Below are 21,932 nucleotides of genomic sequence, written 5' to 3' on the forward strand. Positions count from 1 at the left end.
AAAATACTGGAAACAACTCAACTGTCCTTCAACTTGTAAATGGTTAAACAAACTCTGATACGTCTATACAATGGAAGATTACTCCGCAATGAAAGGGAATGAACTATCAACACATACCATAGTCTGGACGTCAAGGACATTATGCTTAGTTAAAAAAAAAAAAGTCAATCTCAAAACATAACAATCTTGAAATGACAAAACTATAGAGATGGAGAAGAGACTAATGGTTGGGCAGGTGCGAATACAAAGAGGTAACACAAGAGATTCCTTTGTGATGATGGAATAGTAATTATAATATATTTTTAATATTTTTTTAATCCTAGGGTCCCTATAATTCGAAATTGACTCAACAGCAATGGGTTATGACTTTGGTAAAATATTTACCGTAAAAGCTAGTCAAAAAAATTTAAACCACTTGTGTGCAATAAAAAAAAAAAAAAACCCTGAAAATGTTGAAATGCATAATGTGTGTTGAATTAAGCTTTACTGGTCTTCAAATTTATGAAAATCAAGTAGTTTTGATTTTATTAACAAGCAACAATTTTAGCATACAAATATTGATCATTTTGTGGTAATATAAAGAGGAGGGATACGTTCATGGCAGTGTTTCCAGGGATTGCTTGCTATTGTTTCTTTTCGCTCCTTTCTTCCTGGCAAAATATAGCCTGTGCTCCAGGCTGAACTTTCTCCAACTTCTCCAGAATCACAAGTTCTATACGTAAAATTTGGGGCTACATAGCACCATCGTGTCACATCTTCCACAGATCACTGCCCCTGTTTGGAAGGACTTCCCTGAAAGTGACTTTTACTTTTTCTTATCTGAACACTGTTTACCTCAATTTATTTTCCTGAAAGTTCATCAGGTCAGTTTACCTCAGATTTAGGCATCCAACTGAGTATTTACAAGATAATGGATTGTTCTTTATCCTCAGTAGAAAGAACTCCCTTTGGAAGGCCTTCAGTTTCCATGCCCCGTGGGGGTGGATGGCTAAAGGGTAAGCCTGCTAACTGTGGTCTTTGAATGGAAGTGTCTTTCCTTCCAGAACCTGCCTCCAGCTTAAGAGAAGCCCTTAACCCTTTGTAATTTGTAACTAACCAAATGGAGGAAAGTGAGGAAAGGCAGAATGTTAAAAAGCAGGCTGGGAATAAAATCAGGATTACACTGTACAGGCTATAGGCTTTGGGAAAGGCCAACCTACGTGCAAATGCAACTGTCAAAGCCTCAGAAAATTACTTAGCTCTCCGTGCCTTATGTCTATGAAATGGTTTTGATAATAATAGCCTCCCTCAGTAGTTGTGAGGATTATATGAGACATGTTTTAAAGCACCTAGTCCATTCAGTGGCATCAGTACGGTTGGTGTCACCCAGGGCAGTAACTCATCATAACATCAAAACACCCTCCACAGGTGGCTGGTGGCCCCTCCTCCCTGAGCGAGTGCGGCTCCCTGCCCATGCAGGGCCCAGTGCTATACCACCCCTCCCAGCCTACCGACCCTGCCCACTCCCCCCCCACGAGACTCCCCAAAGCGCCTCTCCTCTCCCATTAGCCAAAGTGGAGACTCCCCTTTGCACTCAATGCAGGGTGCATGGCCCAGCCACCTGCCCCCTGACTGGCAGGTGGGGGTGGGGGTGGGGAGGGGTAACAAGTTACCACACTGGGTGACAGCAACCCTAGTGACGCCACTGCCTTAGCAGGCCCTCTCCAGACAACTCTGCCCCTCACCACCACTGCTGACCCTGGTGTCATTTTGGTGTCATCCCCTCTGACAATGTCAGGGAGTGCAGTCCACAACCCCTTCACCCCTCTAATTACACCACTGAGTCCATTGCTTGCCACAAGTAAGGGCTGCAATACATATCAGCTCCCATTTCTTTTGACTTTCTACCCTGTTTCTTAGCCCCAAGGGCAGTTTGAAGAGAAATGGCTTTCAATGAAAAGAACTGATTGCTGGGAGTGACCAGGGTTAATTAACTTTTCCTAAGAAATGTGTTCCTGAAAAGATGTATATTGATTGAACCTTTCAAAATAGAGTCATCTTTAAATAGACTAAGGGAAGCTAGTTTTGTATCAAATGAATGAATTATCTCCTTGTGTAACTGTCTTGAAGTTCTTAGACACCTGTGCTTGATTTTTACTACCCTCTCTTCCAGGTATCAAAGATTAGGGCCTGATAACTCCGTTTCTAAAGGCAGTGCCTCAAGGACACCTTAAACAAACAAAAATGTTGCCCATGATACCTTTCCTTGTAAAAATATTGAATTCCGCTATGTCCTGGGGTGGGGTTGGGAGGTCCTCTGGGAGATTCAGAGAGCACCAGGCAGGCCTTTGTCTCCAAGGAGAACATAAACTAGAGAAGAAGATAGGAATACCCCGTGGACTGAAACTCATCTGGGAATCCAGGGGAGGACTGTATTCCATCTAAACATGAGGGCAGAAGAGCTTGTTTGCTTTTAGGATTTTTTTGCGTCCCATTTCATGGGGGATAACACAAAGAAATAGCCCTTAAAATAAAATACAGTTCCTTCTTCCCAGCCTTTCAATATCTCAGAAACATCTTACCTGAAAACTCCTTGAGGGCCAGGACACATTGGCTCTATCTTTGTAAACCCAGCAGTTGATACCCTGCCTCTTCAATAAAAAAAAAAAAAAGTTTTATTAAATGAATAAATCCCTTAATGTAGCTGAACACATTAGTAGCTTTATTCCCCCAGTTGCCTGTTTACAGGCTGGGAGAGAAGGGATTTAAACAAGTAGGCTGAAAGCTGTCTGAGGGCATGGACCAGGTCGGATGTTTTCATCATTGTCATCCCGACCAGATTACCCAATAAGTAAAGTGCCCACGGCCTAATTGTGCCTTCTTATCAATCTGCAGTGCACAATTTCACCCGTTCCCCACCACGTCAGAGATGTGGTGAAACCCATTGAAACGGCTCACCACAAATTAGCAAGCAAAATATCGTTAAACCTGTGCCTACCTTGCTCAATGCAAGCCACTGCATAGCGTGTTTACTGGTTAATCTGCCCCTGACTCTCACCTACCCAGAGCTTGGCATGGTGCTTGACATTCTTTAGGCACTTGTTCAGTATTTGTTATGCGAATGCGTGAAAACTACCCCTGGTCCTGTCTTCAGAGCTCACAGTCAGGCTGGAAGGGTGAGAAGAGTTTTCAAGAGAAGGCGTGGGCTGTCAGGGGCTTCCAAGAATTCTGACAACCCCTGAGCGGCCAGATGTCAATTTCACCTCCTCCCTCAGCCATTTGCAGGAGGTTGTAAATCGTCTCTTTACTTGGGTCGGGGGCAACCGAGGCGTCCCTACGCCCCTTGCGGGGAACCTAGGAGCCAAGTCGCGGGAGGAAGGTAACACAGAGGGGGGAGCCCGCCAGCACGTGCAGCGCCCAGGGGAGGAAGAGGCTGGGCTAACGCAGCCCTTAGTCAGCAGCTGGGCTCGATTTTGAAACAAAAGCCAATGTCCTCCCTCGGAGTCCGCAGCCGGTCAGCTCCTAGGGGGAAGAAAGCCATGCTGCCCAGCCGGTTAGTGGCCCAACTTACTTTTCCAGAGCCTGGGACAAAGGGCCAGCGGATGTGCGGGAATGGGTGGGGTGGTAGGGATGGGGGACGGCACAGAACACCCTGACCCTCCCCTCCCGGCAGCTTGGGACAGGGGCTGGGGTCTCCATGCTCTGCGCGTGTTTGTGTCTGGTAATGAGGCTCTGAGCTCGGGGGCCCCCCCGTCTGCGTAAAGGGGAGGCACCTTTGCAACCAGCGCCCCAGAGCACAGACACACCAGGCCCTGGTTTCATGAATGAAATCCAATCGTGTGGATATAAATAGCCGCGAACGTTGCTAACGTCACAGTGCGAGAGGCGGCCGCCACCGCGGCGGAGATAGGTGCTGGGCGCTCGGTTCCGCCCGACTGCCCCGCCTGGGAGTGGGGTGGAGGCAGGAAGAGAAGGGGAGGGCTGCGGGTTGGAAAGGGGCGAGCCCCTCTCGCCTGGGACCCGGCAGAGCCGCCGCAGAGCTGTGGAGCCCGCAAGGCGAGGCAGTGCCATGCTGCCTTTGTGCAAAGTTGGGCGGCGGGCGGTGCGCCGCGCGCAGGGGCCCCGCACACGCGCGACCGCGCGCAGTCGTGGCTGCTGCTGAGTGGCGGGGGCCCCCCTGCTCCCCCCAGCCCTTGAAGGCGGAGAGAGCTCGCGTCTCGCTCGGTTTCAGGGTAGGTTTCTGTGTCGTGAGTGCGCTGTGGTATGAAACTTCTCTGAGCACCCGCCGCGTAGCCCCCACCGCCCCCGCCCCAGAGGATGGCATGTGGGGGCCCGGGACCGCGCTACGCGGCCAGCAGCGTCCCAACAGAGTTTTGGGACCGAGCTATGGGGTGTGCTAGCCCCTCTGCGAGGCCAGGGACCCCACAGCAGAGGCAAGCGGATTTCTAGGAGTGCCCACACAGCCGCACCCCTAACTTGGAGCTGAGGAAATGTACAACAGGCACCCTTAGCAGGCTGGCTGCGCCAAGGAAGAATTGGTGCCGCGCTTATAAGAGGGCTCTTTTCCTTGGAAGGACAATGGTGGGGAGCCGGAGAAACTGAAAAGGGGGTTATGCTAGCCCCTTTGCCGCTTGCACACCATGAGAGTTGACTGGTCAGCCCACAATTTGGCGCCCACCCCCCCTCCTCCCCGTGTCTATGGAGTCTGTTGTGAGTTGCTGTGACAACAGTAGGAGCTGCCATGAGGGGCTTGCAAAACACTTTACCTTGTCTGTATGCTCAGCTTTCGGGGAGAACAACGGAGGGGGGTGGGGCGCGGTTGTGCAGACAAGGAAATCCACCCCCTCCCGCAATAAAAAAAAAATGGGAGGCAGGCACAACTATTTAAAAATATATCATAAGATTGCACTGTTAGCTGTGCCTTTTCTATCCTCAGCAGTATCAAACATCTCAGCTGAGGAGCAATGTCAATATTTAGACTTGGACAAGCCAGAAAGTTAGAAGGGAGCGCCAAGCGCGGGGTTTTGACTTGGCTTTGCACGTCAGCACACAAGCTGTGCCTTTGGAGCTGACTGTACACATTTGCTGGGGGAAGAAATGCATGGAGGTAGATATATACACAGAGGCACCCAGGTCTAGGAAAACCGAGGAAGTTGAGACCAAAAGAGTCGCCCTGATTTTGAACTTCCCCAACCTGTGCTATTCAGCTCCTCTGTTGAACCCCAGGTTGGGTTGAACCCCAGCCAGACGCTCAGCTTGAGTTTTCACTGGTTTGGGACCCCAACAGGGTCTATGCTACACATTCGGCACTGTAGTGTATTCTCTCTACACTGCATGATCGATAGTGTTGTCTTAAGTTATCGGTGGTTTTCATCTTTGTGTAATGCCCTCCCACATCACATAGCCAATAGGCTGTGTGTGTTTAATTTGGGAAGCTTTTTAAATTTATTTATATTTTTGATAAGTATGTTTACAAACACTCTTTAGAAATTTGGAAATATGTTTAGTTTCCAGTAACTTCCTGCTGCCTAAGAGAGTCATTGGTTACTAGAAAACAAACAAGCTATTTTCAGTATGATAATGTCTGCATACTGCTCCACAGGTGGAGTAGGCAGTAAATTGTTATATTAAACAAGAGTTTCTCTGAGATTCCTGGATCATATTTGGACTTAGTAGTGGGAAAAGGGTTTTGCTAGTTTATCTCCATGTGGAAGGCTTTGGAAAATCATTAGGAAGCTATAAATCATGGTCAGTATTCGTCTCAACTTCCCCGTGATGCGTTATTTTACCACATTTTGAAAGTTGTGTAAATTTAATTATATAGGGCTTGTGTGAGAACAGAGGTGTAAATAGAAACACATGTGGTTTGATGTTATTGGTTCTATAGTACAATTTATCAACTATTTAAGTATAGTTTGATGAAAAAGGAAACCCTGGTGGCATAATGGTTAAGTGCTATGGCTGCTAACCAAAAGGTCTGCAGCTTGAACCCACCAGGAGCTCATTGGAAACTCTATGGGGCAGTTCTGCTCTGTCCTATAGGGTCGCTATGAGTCGGAATCGACTCGACGGCAATGGGTTTGGTTTTGGTTTTTGATGAAAAAGCCAGTGTTCTTTGGTTCTTTAGTTATGATAAACAAACAAACAAAAAAAAGTTGCCATCGAGCCAATTCCAACTCATGGTGACCCTATGTATGTCAGAGTAGAAGAGTGCTCCGTAGGGTTTTCAATGGCTGTGACCTCTTGGAAGTAGATTGTGAAGCCTTTCTTCTGAGTTGCCTCTGGGTGGATTTGAACCTCCAGCCTTTCTGTTAGTAGCCAAGCTCTTAACCATTTGTGCCACCCAAATACTCCTTAGTTATAATAACCCACCAAACCCAATGCCTTCAGGCTGATTCCAACTCAGAGAGAGCCCATAGGACAGAGTAGAATTGTTCTATAGGGTTTTCAAGGCTGTATGTAAATTTTTACGGAAGCAAACTGTCACATCTTTTCCCGCAGAGTGGCTGGTGGGTTCGAACTGCCAACCTTTCAGTTAGCATCTGAGCACTTTAACCACTGTGCCACCAGGGCTCCTTACTTATAATAAAAAAAAATTTTTTTTTTAATAGTAGTACCTAAAAATGCTATTTTTGAGCAACATGTCCACTTCTGTGACTTGTGTATGGTAAAATGCCTAAAATTTTTATTCTCATCCCTTGGTTTGTGGCTGTCATGGATTAAATTATGTCCCCCCCAAAATGTGTGTATCAGTTTGGCTGGGCCATTATTCCTGGTATTGCATGATTTTCCTATAGGTTGTAAATCCTGCCTCTATGATGTTAATGAGGGAAGATCTAGCCAGCAGTTGTGTTAGTGAGGCAGGACTCGATCTACAAGATTGGATTGTGTCTTGAGACGATCTCTTTTGAGATATAAAAGAAGGGAGCAGAGAGACAGGGAGACCTCATACCACCAAGAAAGCAGTGCTGGGAGCAGAGTGTGTCCTTTGGACCCAGGATTCCTGTGAGGAGAAGCCCCTCGTCCAGGGAACATTGATGAGAAGGCTGACAGAGAGAGAAAGCCTTCCCCTGGAGCTGACGCCCTGAATTTGGACTTTTAGCCTACTTTACTGTGAGGAGATAAATTTCTCTTTGTTAAAGCCATCCACTTGTGGTATTTCTGTTATAGCCGCACTAGATGACTAAGACAGTGGCCAAGTGCTTTTTTTTTTTAATCATCCCAAATGCTCAGAAATATATTTTCACAAATGCTGTGAAATGTTAACCTCACCATTTCAGGATACATTTAGCCCAAAGAAATGCCACTTTAACACAGGCACTTTGCAAAAATAAAGCAGAGTCTGCTCTTTGGGTAGGGGTGGTAGAAAAAACAATGAATGTTGAAAATTTTAGTGGCTCCCCATGTGCTCCTGGCAGGCAATAGGATTTATATATTATGTCTCTCATTTATGTAGATAAGTCCACCTGTGAGCAGGGTGTTCTGTTCTTCAATTCCAGCAATCCAAGTCAGTGTGTTTATGCAAATCCATGACCATAGATTGATGATATCTTGGGTCTAATTCTGAGCATGCATTGCAGAACAGGTTTCTTGGTAATTTATCTTAAAAGAATGTGTCTTCATCATTGGTTTTATGGTCTACATTATGAACATCACAAGTTCAATGATTATCAGAATTATTCTATTTACTCTAAGTAAAACAGTACTAAGTAAGCCCTGAATCAGTTTGTGTTTTATAAGACATGTATGTATGCATTTTACACTGGGCATCAAAGTAGTGGGAGATAGTTGAGGATACTGGAGATATATGTGCTTGATAATTAAGGTTTTACTTCTGTTCTAATTTTAGCACATAAGAGTGAGAAGAAACTTGATATAATAGTTGACATTTATTGACCACCAACTGAGTTAGGTCAATGTGTGCTGCATTCTTTACATCGTTGTTCTCATTTCACTTCAAAAACAAATCCCTGTCAGGTGAAACCACTGACTTGATTCCCAAATGACAGGTGGGGAATTGGAAATTCAGAGACGTTAGATAATATATTCAGTTCATACTTCTAGTCAGTGGTAGAAATAGGATTTAAAAAAAAAAAAAAAAAGTCTTATTCTCAAACCTAAACTCTCCTGTTGAGAAAATCCTCTCCAATAGCAAAAGTGAGGCCCAGAAAGGTTAAGTGACTTGCCTAAGGTAACTTGGTAATTACAGCTCTATAATAGCACTCAATGGCGGGGCTGCTACAAAAGAGTGACTTCCATTTTCTTAAGTGAAACAGTGAAAAAATAAGTATTTAATGTGTACTTTTTCCTGTCATGCAGTCTCTGATCTTAAGGATATTACAAACAGGTTTCAAAGGCAAGATATTAAACATTCATGTATGAGGCAATTAGAGAATACATCAAGATTATACATGGCAAAAGACTGAATTGGGGGTCAAGGCTATGTTTATGAGAAATCCAGTCTGTAAGATTACTTAGAAATTCCATGTATGCACTGAAAAAAATTTCCAAGCCCAGTTTTTTGTCTGAATCGATGATAAATGGGTGAGAGTTTAAGAAAAGACAGAATGTAGAATTTCAGCCCAACAGGGAGTGATTATGCAGTCATCCAGAACCACTAAATTATAGCATCTCAAATTCAAAGGCATTGTTGCAAAAGCATTGTGACAAAATCGTGAGCTGTTTGAACCTGCACAGCACCTTTAAGAAAGTATTACAATTCTTCATGATACCTGAAGTTAGGGGTTCATTCTGGAATTCAGTTTGTCTAAAAGGTGTCACATAGATAGATTTGGATACATAACAAATAAATTCCAATCAAAGTCCTGAAAGTGTCCAATATCTAAAGGTTAAGTAAGACATTTTAAATTTTTGCCGTGGTTGAGGACCTCCTTCCCCCCACCTTCCTCCCCCCTCCTCTTTTGGTAAAATAATTTGTAACAGTCGTTGATCTTTCTTAGGGAGTATTATCATATAAAAGGGTTAATAAAAAAGGAAATGGAGGAACAAATTACTAAAGAAAAAACCTTAATATATCATTTTTTAAATGTACTGATATCCCCAACTGAAGCTTACAGACCTAGAAACTTAATTAAGAGAAACTTTTAAGCATTTAAGGGGTAGTATAGGATGTTCTGGAGCCCTGGTGGCACAGTGGTTAAGAGCTCGGCTGCTAACCAAAAGGTCAGCAGTTCAAATCCACCAGCCACTCCTTGGAAACTCTATGGGACAGTTTCAGTCTGTCCTATAGGGTAATAATGAGTCAGAATCAACTCGATGGCAACGGGTTTGGTTTTTGGTTTTATAAACTGTTCTATAATAGCATTGTCCTGTAAATGTTTAAAAAGTGGGTCATTACAAAATACATTGTCCCATAAGACATATATGTTCCATACTGTCTCATGATAGTATATTGAGAAGATTCTATTTATAGTCTAAGACCTCAATATCAACTGATTAATGGTTAGCTGTGACAATGGTGTATCATAAAAAGATCAGTATAATAACTATAAAGCTATAATTGTTTAAGCAGTAAAATTATACTTTGAATCATATCTTAAGCAAGAAGAGTCCCTGAAAATAGCACGGTGTCTTTAACAGTAATCACTTAATTAGCAGTCATTTGTTTGCTTTGCTTGAACATCACAAGGCTTTGATTAATATGCATGCCTTGTCTCTTTAAAAAATGGCTAGAAACATTTGAAATTTTACTGTGTTTTTCACTCAGGAAATTTACCTATAGAAAGCAGAGGAATTTTTGCTCTTTCTAGAAAACAGGCAATTCTACTTCCCATTATTTGAAGACCTCACCCTGGCTTCAGGTAATAGGGTTCTAAGAGAACGAATGATGTGAACCTGGTTCTTGTATTCATCTTTTCTCCACCCAGGCTTCCCAGCAGCCTCACAATACCAAAACCACATTTGGAGAGGGAAGGGGAAATAAGTCACGAAAAGAATATTTAGAAATGGGCAAGAGGTAAATGGAGCATGTGTAGTGAGTGGTGAGCTGGTAAAGGAAAGTGTGGCAGGGGAGGGGAAGTTTTTGGGGAAAACAGTCACTCAAATGGGTAGGATGTATATGTATTGGTTGTTTATAAGTCAGCATCAGAATTGTTTTCTTTTTAGTTTATCAACAAAGTGACGCCACCTCCTCCACCTTCTCCCCCTTGCTAGAACCTTTTGTTCCTTGTAAACATAGGGCACGAACTAAGAAATGAGAAAATAAAGACATTGAAGATGAAATGTTGGTATGACAGCCATTTGTTCCAGATGTCCCAGGACAACCTGTCTTCAAATACTCCCTGCCCCATCAAGTGCATCAGCATGTCTTTGATCAGGTTTTATCCATTAAAGAGTGAATTGTAAAGTTTACAAAGAAAGAAAAAGATGTCAATAGGTCTAGTAGCAGCAACCAAGTTTCTCTGCTCTGAGGCTGAGTTTATATTGCATAGACCCTGGTTAATGGCAAGTTTCCTTTGCTAAAGAGCTTACAATCTCAGGCTCCATTCCTCTGTGGAGAAATTTCCTTTGAATTGTTACCCAATTATAAACCAAACCCATGACAACCATTGAAATAACAATAACCAGCACTTATTATACTCCTACCAGATTCAAGACACTTGATTGCATTACAGTTAATATTATCATTTCCAATTCTACAGAAGTAGAAAAGGGACCTCAGAGAAGTTGAGTTACAGAGCTAATAGGAAGCAAAACTTAGATTTGCACTCAAGTCTACACAAGAACTTGAATATATATTTGTCCTACAAGAACTCCTGGAGAAAACACTATAAACCATTTCCTTCCAGGTTTATTCCTGGAGATGATGGAGTGTTCCAAAAACTCTTTGCCGATGATTTGATTCCAACCCATACCAAAAAAACCAAACCTACTGCTGTCAAGTTGATTCTGACTCATAGCGACCCTGTAGGACAGAGTAGAACTGCCCGGTAGAGTTTCCAAGGAGCACCTGGCAAATTTGAACTGACGACCTTTTGGTTAGCAGCTGTAGCGCTTAACCAGTAGGCCACTAGGATTTCCTCTGACCCACAGCAACCCTATAAGTAAGATAGAGTAGAACTGCCCCATAGAGTTTTCAGGGAACAGCTGGTAGATTCGAACTGTCAACCTTTTGGTTAGCAGCCGAGCTCTTAACCACTGTGCCGCCAGGGTTCCATGATGGAGAGTAGGAGTTAAATAATTATTATTGTTTTGGGGGAGGGTATTTTTGTTTGTTTTCTGTTTTTTTAGATGTACCTTAAACCGTGTAATAGGCTTTCCTGAACAAATTTGGTAACTCTTCAGGTTATTTCTACTATGTTTTGATGGAAGTCATAGTCTTAAATATTAATAGTTGAATCTTGAAAGGTTGAAACATAGAGCCAGAAAAATCCTTAAGAATATCTAGTCCAGAAACTAGTTTGTTCTGTAAACCTTCATCTAAAGTACAATTTAAAATATGTATATATCTAGTCCAACCTCGTACAGATGAAAAAACCATTGACCCAGAGAAGTGATACGTGATGTAAATTACCTACCTCAGAGTTAGTAAGCGACACAGCCTGAATTGAACCCAAGGTTCTGAGTCCCAGCCCAGCACTCCTTCCATTACATAACACTGCCTGAGAAGTGTCAAGCTTTCTAAAACCTCCAACGTAGCCAAAATTACAACTATCAGGTCTAAAATATATCTAAGACCTAAGGCATATCCAGAAACAGGTGATAAGAGGATTCTAGTAGTGTAAAGATGTGGTGGGTACTAGGAGAAACCTCGCTTATCTTCAGTTACCCCAAGATAGAAGTCATTTCTTCTCTCTTTTTTAAAAACATAACTGTATGCTTTCATATCTTCCAAGCTGTTTTTGTTGAGCAGTCTACTGGGAGCTTTCTGGTGTTTTCTTATCTGCAGAGCTCTGGTTGTTTATTAGCTAGGCGACTTGGGTGAAATAGTTTCTTCTTTGGACCTCATTTTCATCTTTTGTAAAATGGCCATGGTATCACATCCCTCAAAGGACTGGGAGGATGTAATGAAGACCACATATGTCAAGCACATAGTAGGTGCTCAATAGGGGTTAGTTCTTTTCTGAGCCTTCCTGGAGTATCTCAAGAGAAAATGAGGGTGGTCACATCATTTCCCCCCTAAACTTACTGAAGTCATTCTAATTCTGACTTTGCAAGGGATGGTTATAGTAACCTTTTTTCTGGGGTAAAAACAGGCCTGGTATTCTCTTTGGGTACCATTGGCCCAGTCACAACTCCATTTGTTTCTTTCATATTCTAAGGCTGCCAAGGTTTATGTGAACTGGATTATTTTATTGCTCTAGTTTCTGCTGCAAACTAATACCAACCTCCTCTTGGAGATTTGTGGCTCTCATTTTCTTCCAGACACTGTTTAAGTATCTAACATGTTTTCCACATAGACCTTTGCATCTCAGAGCGAATACTGTATTTCCAGCCAAGTAACTAAAAAATATTTCCAGAGAATACTATTGCCAGTAGAAAATTTTTTGCTTTCAATTTCAAAACACATGAGACTTTCCTCCCCATTTCAATTAACTCTAGGACCGAATATTTTCTCCAGGCTGGCTCTGTCTTTTCTCTTTGTCATGTGTTGCTGACTGATATATTGATAGGAAAAGCATAAATACTGCAATTTCCCCTTTCACCCTCAGCACTTGATAACTACTCGGGCCTAAATTATATCTCTGGAAAATGTTCTGTCACAGTCCTCTCCCCAGCTGCCACACTTTGTCATGTGGCACTTGATGCCCTGTTCTGGACTTTTGGAACCAAGGCTTTGGCAACGTTCCTATTCATCACGTACATAGAGGAAAACTACTGTTGATTTTTTTTCTTACTTAAATCTTTTTTTCATTCTTTATTAATAATCCGAGCAACCTAGAATAGACTTTATTTTCCTGATGGTAGAGTTTTGCTTTTTAGTATTTGACAAATATATGTAACAAAATGTATGTTCTTTTCTTCAGGTTTATGGGTAACAATCGTGTGCTTTCCCCAGTGCTTATGAAGTAGCTAAACTGGTACTAGATGCTTAGAAATCACCAATTGTAGATGGTCCCTAACCTTATTACTAATCTCAAATTGGTTGTATTGTTTCATTTCATAATGATGAGTACTTTATTTTTAAAGCAGTGGTTTTCAAACTTCAGTGTGGATACAGATCACCTGGGGATCTTGTTAAAATGCAAACTCTGATTCAGGAGTTGTAGGATGGGGCCTGAGACTAAGGATTTCTTACAAGCTTCCCAGTGATGCCAGTGCTGCTGGTTAGGGGATCACTCTTTGAGTAGTGAGGGTCTGAAGCATAGTTCTTATTATATCTTACACTGAAACTCATGCTTTACAGGCCAGAGCTAGAGTCCTATCTTATTTTGTTTCTTTTCTTTTTTTTTTTCAAATAATATTTTATTGTTTTTTTTTAGGTAAAACTTTATACAACAAGCTGGGTTCCCATTTAACAATTTTTATACAAATTGTTCCATGACATTGGTTACATTTTTTACAATCTGTCAACATTCTCATTATTTCCATTGTTTGTTCTGTTTCTATTAATCTAGCTTCCCTGCCCCTCCTTACCTTCTCACCTTTCCTTTAGGGTAAATGTTGGCGGTTTGGTTTCATATAGTTGATTATTTAAGGGAGCACAGTGCTCATGGGTGATATTTATTTTATAAACCAATCTATTATTTGAATGAAAAGTGACCTCTGGGAGTGACTTCAGTTCCAAGTTTAAAGGGTATCTCAAGGTGACAGTCTCAGGGGTTCCTCATTTTTTAGGAATTTGAGTTTTGTTCTATATTTTTCTCCCATTCTATCCAGGACCTTCTATTGTACCCCTGGTCAAAACGGTCAGTAGTGGTATTTGGGTACCATCTAGTTCTTCTGGCTTTGGTGGTAGATGAGACCATGTTTCATGTGGGCTATTTGTCCTGTGGACTAGTTTCTTTTTTGAGTATTTGGTCTCTTTCTCTTTTGTTCCTGATGAGTAGAGACCAATAGTTGTATCTTAGATGGCCACTCACAAGCTTTTAAGACCCCGGACACTACTCACCAAACTAAGATGTGGTACATTATCTTTACAATCTATGTTATGCCAATTGACTGAGTTGTTCCACGATGTTCATTTCTTAAGTCATGATATAGCAGATTAGAATCTGAGACAGGGGAAGGATATAGACAGTGGTATGCAGATAAATCAGCTGACTCCCTGAGGAAAAAAGCGTTCCTATATTATGTGTATGTGGTGTCTGTATATACATATATGTGCATATATGAGTTGATTATTTCATTCACATAAGGATGTGTAGCATACAATTTACAAATAAAAAATTAAACTTCATTAATTTATACTTTATTATTATAAGTTTCATGTAAAACTCAAAAACCATTGCCGTTGGTCGATTCCGACTCCTAGTGACCCTATAGGACAGAGTAGAACTGCCCCATATGGTTTCCAAGGAGTGCCTCGTGGGGTCGTACTACTGACATTTTGGTTAGCGGCCATAGCTCTTAACCACTATCATTTTCCAAGTTGCATATAGCCAATTTATTTTCACAGAATCCTTTTGTGGGCTTTTGCTGAACTCTTGTATCCATACCCAACCTGTGGTACAGTTAGTTGATGAACAGGTGTAGTTACTGTATGAAAGTTAGTGTTTTTATTTATGTTAATGAGTAAGACAAAAGTGAAACTACAAAGGCCTGTGTCAAAACTTTATTCATTCATCAGTGATGTGTACTGGGAAATAGTTTTCAAATACTGTGTGGTGCAATGAATTACTTAATATAGCCCTTCTAGCCATAGTGTTGGTGACTCACACACAATGACTGATTGGAACTATGCAAATAAGGTATATGGAACCTAACAAAGAGATTAGTTAGCTTTGCCATCCCTCTAGGCTTAAAATGAGCCATCGCAGAGGAAGGAGGAGAGGATCTCAACACCAACAAGAAAGAAGATCCAGGAGTGGAGGCCATCTTTTGGACCCTGAATCCCTGTGCTGAGAAGCTCCTGGAACCAGGAGACCAAGAGAGAGCTGTAACACCGAAGACAGCGAGAAGCAGCGGCAGCGAAATGGCAGCTGCAGAACCAGGAGACTGGCAGGAGACGGCCAGCCTACAGATCTAGAAGGCTGAGTGCCTTTGAGCAGGAGGCTTGCTGGTTGGAGTAGGCTGCCTCCTGTCACTTGGTGGAGCTACAGCTGAGAGCGTTCAGGCTGAGGCTTACTGACAGAGCGGGGTGCCTCTGGGCACTTACCAGCAGAACTAAACAAGCTTTGTAACACTTGCCCAAGCAGGGCAGAGGCAGAGAGGCCAGAAAGAGATGTGTCTCCATATACAACTGGAAAGAGGCTGTCCTGATCGAAGGACTGTAACCTGAGTGTTCCTGAAACAGAATTGTAACCTGTTACTTTCCTAATAAAACCCCATAACTGTATGATCTGTGAGTCCTGTGTGGCCATTGCAATGAATTATTGAACTCGGCAAAGAAGTAGAGAGTGCTAGGGGAGGGATGGTTGGTGTCTGAATTTGTAAAAAGGGCTGACAAGAGAAGGTATCAGCCTTGGGCTGTTAATCTTGATTCTCCTTCCCCCTTGAGAAGTTAGAGAAGGTCAGACACCTCTGCCATGTCATTTTTACGTACCAGAAGGGTATTTCTTCGACCGTTTATACTATTTACAGAACAAACAGTTAAGAAAATGCTCTTCCAATATTTGAAAACTATTTTCCAATACACATCGCTGATAAATAAGTGAAGTTCTGACACAGGTCTTTGTGGTTTCACTTTTGTCTTACTCATTAACATAAATGAAAATATTAACCAACATTCATATGGTAACTACACCTGCTCATCAACTAACTGTACCATAGATTGGCTATGGATAGAAAAGTTCAGCAAAAACCATCAAAAACGTTCTGTGAAAATAAATTGGCTACACACTTTTAAGTTTAATCTGTACTATTGGCATTTTTTCCCATCATAAAGTCTATAGACAACAAAACAGTAAAGCAAGCCCTGATATGTAGTGTTTACTGATGTCCATGGTACAAATTCTCCCACCATGGCTGATTTCAAGCTACCAACATGACCAAGCATGGAGCTGGAAAGAGGAGCACATTAAAAACCTACTACTGTCTAGTTAATTCCAAGTCATAGTGACCCTGTAGGAGAGAGTAGAACTGCCCCATAGGGTTTCCAAGGCTGTAAATACAGAAGCAGACTGTTGCGTCTTTCTCCAGTGGAGTTTGAGCCACCGACCTTTCAGTTAGCAGCTGAGCACTTTAAACACTGTGCCACCAGGGATCCTTAGATGCATGTTAGTATACCATTATATATGGTTTCTACCATACAGGTGAAGTTGATATAAATAACCTCAAAAGTATAAATAGTGATATAAGGTAAAGAATTAGGGAGTAGTAAGTTTTGAGTATTTATTACCTTTGTTTTTATTATAATTTATCTAATCATAAGTTTATATAATCTAATTTTTATATCGGCACTATTTTAACAATGGGCTTATAAAATTCCAGAAAATTGAACAACTGACTGTTGTGGCATGCTATGGGCCAGCTTTTGTACACCATTGTGCTTGATCCTCTGGTCCGATGATATACGTCGGCTATACACTGAAATATCTGGGGAACTTATAACCTATGATTTTAGTAGGTTCACATTAGTGCTTAGGCATCTGTATTTAATACTTATTCTTTTTTTTAGATGTATCTTATATAAAGATAAATACACAGCTCATAAGTGTACAACTTAAAGAATTTCACAAACTAACATACCTACGTAACCAGCACCTAAATACAGAAGCAGAACATTCCCAGCACCCAGAAGCACCTCTCACGTCCCTCCGCAGCCACTATTCAGTCAGTACTCAACCATGGTAACCACTAGCTTGACTTCTAAAACTGTGGATTAATTTTGCCTGTTTTTGAACTTTATATAAATGAATTTATCTGGCTTCTTTCCCTCAATATTATGTTTATGAGATGTACCCTTGATATATATAGCAATAGTTCACCTGTTTTTAGTGCTGTATAGTATCCCATTGTGTGGCTAGACCTCATTTCATTATTTGTTTATCCATTCTACTATTGATGGGTCATTTCCAGTTGTTGGCTATTAGGAATAATGCTGCCTAGAACATTCTCGTACAGACAGCAGTATTTAAAACAAATTCTCCTAGTAATTCTAATGAGCAGCCAATCTCTTGATTGCCTTCGCTACAACTCCCCTCCTCTCTTTTATTTCTCGTGTAGCAAGACCAAGGCCATCGATTCTTTTGTGTGAGGACACTTTGGGTACCATGAGCGATTAAGCCATGTGCTTCCATTTATTGCAGTATGTTCTCCTGGCTCTTTTCAATACAGGTTCACCAACTCCCCCTTTGATCAAGACATCTGCATGTGCACTCAGAATAGGGATGAGATTTGGCCTCACGTCACTAAGTGTGGGGAAATAATAGACATGGTAGACATGGAGCCAAAGGCTAAATCTGGCAGCTGATCATTTAGACTCCTGGAAAGAGGCCTCAATTAAGGGAAATTGTTTCCCTTTGTGTGTATCAAACAAAAATCAACAGTGAACTCAGAATATTTCAGATTATAATATTTTTTTAATTTTATTTTATGTGCACCACGGACACTGTCCTGACACAAAACCTGAAATCTCTCAAAGTCTCATGACATGATCTGGAAAAATTAGAGAATGAGGCCTTGCCAGTGGCTTGTTTCTGTATCTGTTGTTTAGTAGGTGTATTCTTATTGCATTGAACTAGGCTGAGTGGCAGCTTGTTTAGGCCTACTGAGATATAAGTTCTTTTGATTATGAGAGTGTAAAGGGAGTTGAATGACCAGGGGCTCCAAGATGGTATTGCTGATGAATGGAATGACTGCTCATAATTCAAAGGAAAGTTCCAGAGCTGTTTCATGCCATAAGAAAGGCACTTCACACGAACCTCTGAAGGTGTGAAGAGAAAGTAAAAAGTAGATGTTAATTCCCTATAATGAAAGAATAATATACTTTCACACACATAAATATTCTATTCTCTAGTTTTTCTACCTTCTCACCCTCACTTTTTGTAAAATTTCTTAATTACACAAATAATACATGTTCATTATAGAAAAAATGGACTGTGTAGATAAGCAAAAAAAGAAAAAATTAGAGTCAATTATAATTCTACCCCATTAAAAAATGTTGGCATTAATATTTTGGTTAATCTCTATTCCAAATTCTTCTGTGTATTCTTAAATTCATAACTTTTAGGGAATGGTGTCATACAGTATTTTTTTCCTGTGTGTAATCTGTCTTCATTTAAGGGTTCTTCATGAACATCTCACTATGACAGTAAACATGTTTCTGTAACATTGTTGATGGTTACACATTCTTTCATTAGGGTTATATCATAATTTTCTTAACCAGTCCCCTGAGGTTCGATTTTTAAGTTGTGGCCGATATTTTTTTTCCACAAGTATGGTGAACATCATTTTAATGAAATATTTTTGGGTGCCCTAATTATTTTTCTAAGAATAAAGTCTTAGAATTAAAGGTATGGACGCACACACACAAAATAAAGGTATGGACGTAAAGTCTTTTGACTTAAAACTGCGAATTGCACTCGAGTAATGGTATCATCTTCCATTTCCACAAGCAGTGCTCTGTCCTTTTTTAAAATGTACGACCTTTCATGTAATCATTTCTGCCTCAACTTGGGGGATATTGGAACATGTCCTAAAAATACCAGCTAGAATCTATTCATTTTTGTCAGCCAATGATTTCCAATAAAATATGAGATTTTAAGGTGTCTGGTTTATTGTCCACCAAGCACCTTCTCATTCTTGGCCTTATTTAGCTAAAAACCCAAAAAGAAATTCTAAAAAATAAAACAAAACTATATGTTCATTTGCCTGAATCAGGGCATAACCTAATCCTAACTGGCATATTATAAACTCTTAAATGTTTAGATGCAATTCTTTGATTGTCATAGTATCTGAAGGTTTCACAGCAAGTAGTCCCTCTGGTACCATAGAAGCTAACCTTTGGACACCTTTAGCAAATGCCTTCAGTGAACTACTCGCTACAGAGCACTTTTTTTCATGACAGGATTTTTAAACACATACAGTCTACAGACTTGATACTAGCTTTCTCAAACAAATGCTTGCAGCTTTGACATAGCCTCAAAGACGACCAACATTCTAATTATTAATTCTTGACAAAACTTCCTGAGGCAGCCCTTAGCCAAAGCTCACCCACAAGAGGACTACAAAAAAAAACCCCATTGCCTCATAGCAACCCTATAGGACAGAGCAGAAATGCCCCACAGGGTTTCCAGGGCTGTAATCTTAACGGGAGTAGACCGCCACAGACCACTGCCTCTTTCTCCTGCAGAGCGGCTTGTGGGTTCAAACCATTGACCTTTCAGTTAGCAACCAAGTGCCTAACCCAATGCCACCACAGATCCTTTTCACAAGGACTACCAAACCAAAACCCAAACACGTTGCTGTCAGGTCAATTCCAACTTGGAGCGACCCTATAGGACAGAGTAGAACTGCCCCATAGTGTTTCCAAGGAGTGCCTGGTGAATTCAGACTGCCAGCCTTTTGGTTAGTAGCTGAGCTCTTAACCACTGCACCATCAGGTTTCCATGAGGACTACCAAAAAGACAAACCACACCTGTTGCCATCGAGTCGATTCTGTCTCATAGCAACCCTGTAGGACAGGATAGAACTGCTCCATAGAGTTTCCAAGGAGCAGCTGGTGGATTTGAACTGCTGACCTTTTGGCTGCAGCTCTTAACCACTGTACCCCAGGGCCCCCATGAGGATAACAGGGTCTCCAAAATCAGTATCATAAAGTTTTTTACTTAAAAAAAAATGAATTAAAGTATATAACATACATACAGAGATGTGTACAGATTATAAGTGTAGTGCTCGATGAGTTTTTGCAAACTGAACATACCTATGTAACCAGCACCAAAATCAAGAGACAGAACACCCGCAGCACCCCATTTCTGGTCACCACCCCCACTGTACCCTCAGTGTGTTTGAAATGTTCCAACTTTTTATGTCTAGGGTAAGTCATTTACAGAATTTGAGTTTTCACCAAACTCTTGTTTTATCTGAGAGCTAACTACCATCATCTCTCCCTTGTAACTGAAAATACATAGGAGCCCCCTTTCCAAGCAAAGAGTTCAATATTAAATTCATGCACTGAATGTGTGTCTATATTTATGTGTGTTTGTTATTTACGGATACACGGATACATGTACAACATTCGTGCAAATAAATATGGAACTTTTTTCTTAATGAGTATAAAAATGAGTTATAATGATTTTACTTTAAAATAACTAAAATTGACTACCACAGAGTATTTCATGTGCTCTGTTTCTAGATAATTTATTAAAATTGCTCATTTTAGTTACTGTAAGTATCCCCTTTGAAATTCAAATTTTAAAAGCCAAGAATTTTTTACTTCTATTTGAGATAGAATTGTATATGTTTTTCCACAGCCAATTTCTATATGTGGTTCAATTTCTGTGTCTGATATTCAGCAAGATACCATTTAGAGTTCTATGTTTTTTATTTGAAAGCATGGGTCAGGGAAAGAAAAAAAAAAAACAGGCTCACTATGCTTTATAAATATATGACTTTGGAAAATAATGCATCATCAAAAATTATTTATTACTATTAGGTTATTGTATCAGTGTACACTTCTCAGAATTAATAATCAAAAAAAATTTTTTTGGTGTACTTAATGTTTCCATTACTTTTTTAAAAAAGCTAAAACCTTGAACCATTATAGAAGTAATGTAAGAATATTATTTAGCCATAAAAGGGAATGAAGTACTGATACATGCTACAAGATGGATGAACGTTGAAAACATTATGGTAAGTAGAAAAACCTGGTAACAAAAGGCTGTATGATTCCATTTATGTGGAATGTCCAGAAGAGGCAAATCCATAGAGACAGAAAGTAGACAGTGGTTGCCAGGGGCTGGGGGGAGGAGGGAATGGGGAGTGATTGCTAATGGGTATTGCATTTCCTCTTGGGGGGATGAAGATGTTCAGGAATAGTGGTGATGATTGCACAGCTTTGTGAATGTACTAAAAACGTCTGCCTTGAGCATTGTGCTCTTTTAAGATCTGTCTATATGGGATCAAATAGACAATCCATGACCCATTGCCATCGAGTCGATTCCAACTCATAGCAACCCTGTAAGACAGAATAGAACTGCCCCATAGGGTTTCCAAGGAGCAGTTGGTAGACTCGAACTGCTGGCTTTTTGGTTAGCAGATGAGCTCTTAACCATTATGCCACCAGGGCTCCAAATTGACACATACAACTGTAAAGATTAGATAGGAAACTTAAGGGGCAGTGAGTTTATGTTAATGGGGGAAGAACAACTCAAAAAAGGAGGATGGGAATGGCTGCACAACTCAAAAAATGTAATGAATGTCACTGAATTGTACATGTAGAAACTGTTGAATTGGTGTATATTTTGCTGTGTATATTCTCAACAACAAAAAATATAAAAAATGGTAAAAAATAATTTCACACCTTACAAGAGTGAGTTTTATGGTATATGTATTGTATCTCAATTTTTTAAAAAGGTAATATGTATAAATTATAGAAACTTTGGAAACTAAAGTAGAAGACAGGTAGAAGTTATATCTCCAATTATTCAACAACAATCACTGTTATCTGTTTAGTATATTTCCTTCCAATTTATTTTTCATGCGTTGTTCGTGACAGAGATGGGTAGGGTGGAGGAGGAGCATGGCTGTTGTCTCTCCTTATATGACAGAGACACAATTATTAAATTTTATGTATCAATACCCCCTTCCCAAAAGGGTGCATCCACAGGAAGATGCATTTGGTGTGCCGGGGGAATAATGGATGAGAATGGGAATAGGAGAAGCAGAGAGTA

The 21,932-nt window shown here is 40.8% G+C and overlaps 1 protein-coding gene across 3 annotated transcripts in view; it reads left to right on the forward strand.

Moving 5' to 3' along the window:
* Positions 1-3,428: 3,428 nt before the first annotated feature.
* Positions 3,429-21,932, forward strand: part of RHOBTB1 (Rho related BTB domain containing 1) — a 75,658-nt gene continuing 57,154 nt past the window's right edge. Inside the window, exon 1 of one of the 3 annotated variants that reach the window (XM_049855088.1) lies at positions 3,429-3,532. The gene's annotated coding sequence lies outside the window, so the exon portion shown is untranslated. Of the gene's footprint in view, positions 3,533-3,696; positions 4,212-21,932 lie in introns of those variants that run through there. The other 2 variants (XM_049855089.1, XM_049855087.1) reach the window with 2 other exon arrangements.

The sequence above is a fragment of the Elephas maximus genome, chromosome 16, assembly GCF_024166365.1.
Source record: "Elephas maximus indicus isolate mEleMax1 chromosome 16, mEleMax1 primary haplotype, whole genome shotgun sequence".
In the NCBI taxonomy this organism is placed as follows: Eukaryota; Metazoa; Chordata; class Mammalia; order Proboscidea; family Elephantidae; genus Elephas; species Elephas maximus.